This window comes from Rhagoletis pomonella, unplaced genomic scaffold (assembly GCF_013731165.1).
Source record: "Rhagoletis pomonella isolate Grant_MI unplaced genomic scaffold, Rhpom_1.0 Rhpom_scaffold_00003, whole genome shotgun sequence".
Taxonomy (NCBI): domain Eukaryota; kingdom Metazoa; phylum Arthropoda; class Insecta; order Diptera; family Tephritidae; genus Rhagoletis; species Rhagoletis pomonella.
The window spans coordinates 56,378,310-56,381,488 of NW_023458557.1; positions in this window are offsets into that span (position 1 = coordinate 56,378,310).

Sequence of the window (3,179 nt, forward strand, 5' to 3'; positions counted from 1 at the left end):
CGAAATACCTTAAAAGTTTGAACGCATAATAATATTAGAAAATTACATCCATTGGGCCAATTGCAACGCAGGAGCGTTCGATATACTCAATGGTGTAATTTTCTAATATTATTATGCGTTCAAACTTTTAAGGTATTTCGTCTGAAATAAGTATATGTATATTGCATTTCTGTAGAACAATGACTCGCACCCATTTTGAAATTGCCACCTACTATACTGTAAAGCTTCTAGGACATTCACTATAGAACCGGGTCATTGTTGCCGCCAGGGAGTGAAGTGGAAAAAATTTATTTCTTTTGCGAATAACCGTGCTATGAAATGCCGCACAACTGGAGAATTTCAAGAACGGATATAACACTTTCCTTAGGTTATTTAAAGCGGCAAATGACCACCAAACCTTAATCTTAGCAGACAAATGTGCTAATGAAAATCGTAAACGTGAATTGTTGGTGAAAATGTTGGACCAAAAAGTTTCAATAAAATATATAAAAATTTTGGGCGGGACGAAGTTCTCCGGGTCTGCTAGTTTAAAAATATAAAGTTTGATGACAACCGTGGTTTCTCAGTGAAAATATAATTCATGTTAATTATAATTTGAAAGTATCTATTTAGCCAAGGAAAAGCAAAGCAGTATACTTAAACCAGCACTTCCAGCAGATATTGACCTGGGTTTTCGCACGACTGTTCCTGTTTCATCGTTTCTTTGGAAATTCTTACCACCATATACATATGTATTATTTACACTAGTTGCTATTTATATAAATATGTATGTAGTTTTTATGCTTAATATATGCAAAAAAAAGAAGAAAGTAAACACAACAATCATCGAGTAAAATTTTATTTGTGTCAAACTGAAAATTTTTTCCCAATAATAAACGGTTAGCTGATTCAAGTTTACAGCAAGATCACAAAATTAATTGAAAACTTGTATCAACCAAAGCATTCAAGCTCAACAATGATTTTGTTCAATTAACAATATTGTCCACTCAAGGTAGTCGTTTTGTAATTATTAAGAAATATACATTTGTCCCAACTAGAAGTCTCAACTCCGCCACTTGGTCACTATAACCAAATCTTGGTAATTATAACTAAACCTTTTTCTGAGTGCAACCTCATCAGTTCAACTCCGGTTACGCCATCCACATTAGTTTTGCGCAAAATCTACCTCCAAATTTAAAAAAAAAAATCATATTTAAAACCGAAATATTAGTTTTAAATTAAAGCTCGATCCTTGGCTAGACGTACATACGTACAGACGTACATACGTATGTATATGTTAAAATTTTTTGATTCGGGCCACGCATTTGGACACGATAACCCACAAATAAACGAACCGTACCCGAACTGCAATAGTTTTCACCTTATGTGGATAATGCTTGTCAAAAATTCATAGTTTCGTGCTTATATGTATCTATGTATATACGTCTATTCTTCTTCTATATACTTCTACTTTTTCTGACTTTTGCCTATTCAAATAATCATCGAAAGCAAATCTGGGTGGATGGTGCTTATTATAAAAATCAACTAGTTTTGCTCTAGTTGATTTATTACTTCGCAGGTCTGTGTTATGTGCTCTAATGCCTATGGGTTTATGACAAAAAAGTCCTATACATACACCATATTTTATGTAATAATTTTCAAATAAGCATATTGTCAATGGCTGGTTTACTGTATACTGGGTAGAGTGGTTCAAAAAATTTTTTGTTGGAAAGTCATAAACGCTACCTAAATTATTGTTATTTGTCCAAGTTCATAGAATACAAGGTTACGACATCAGCCATGTCCGCCATCTTGATGACGTAGATGGCCCAATTTTTGGAGTTGCCAGATTCATAAAAAATTATCTTATAAAAATACACTATTTTAGTCATAAATACATCAAGTTTTATTTCAAATATGTGTAATATATGTGATGTTTATCGTTTGACAATTTGCGTCGAAGTTTGTGCTTTTTTCTGCGTCTTTGAGTTTATTTAAATTATTAAAAATTTAAGTGCACTGTTTTTGATTGCAAAAATTACACTGAAACAGATAATTTAGTTTTACCGTATGTCTAAAGATGAATTGCAATTTCGGTAGCGAAATTTGGCAATGTTATGAACGCTTTTTATTTAAAAATACGCGAGTGCGTTCTGCTTACTTTTAAGAATAAAATCGCCAGCAAATTTCAATTTGCATTCGATCTACATTTCATTTGTCACTATTGTACGAATATTATTATGTTAATCCAGTTTCACGTGAAGTTATAACATTTTATGTTGTTGTAATAAGCATTGCCACGATTTTAAATCAAAAACGCCAATTTGATTAGGATTCCTAAAATATGATATACGGCAACTATATTTTCTGCATTTTGTGTACTCTCCTTCTTCGTAAAATATTTCAGCCAACCAGAACTCACTTCGCAACTACGTCATTGGAGGAAAACAAATTTTTTACAGCACCATGTCGTAACCTTCTATTTTATGAACCTTGGTTATTTGTGATAAAAAAGAGAAACGTGTTCTTTTTATTTTGAAAAAAAGTTTTCTTAGAGGTTGCGCTGATCGTTTTTTTTTTTATAAAAAACGCTGATGTTATAATTTTTTAATTTCTTGATATGTTGGAATGCAGATAAAAATGTGGTTTTTACATATAATTACTGTGGTGTTATTGGCGAACATTCCCTTAACTACATACCTGTCTTGGACAGTTAGAATGGGCCTAGTGCCGAAGATATGCTCTCGAAAAGAGACTAGTAAAAGTAAAACGTTGATATTGAACGATTTACGCGTTGTCATGGGTTGGAACTTGTTACCAGAGGGTTTCTGGGGCTGCTAATTAGGAATCTGGAGTCAATTTTTCAAAATTCAAAATGGTGGATCCAAAATGGTGATCCATTTTTTTTATTGGTTGGATTTGTTCAAAAACCGGCACTCGAGAGTTTTAGGGTCCTAAATTACGAATCTGAAGTCTATTTTTTTTAATTCAAAATGACGGATCCAATATGAGAATTAAATTAAAAAAAATTACTAAAATTAAAACGTTGATACTGAACGTTTTAAATATTGTCAAGGGTTGAAACTCGTTTCCAGAGGGTTTCTGGGGTTGCTGATTACGAATCTGATGTCAGATTTTCAAAATTCAAAATGGCGGTTAAGAGTCTCAAACAAATCCAACCATTTTTTTTAATTGACTTC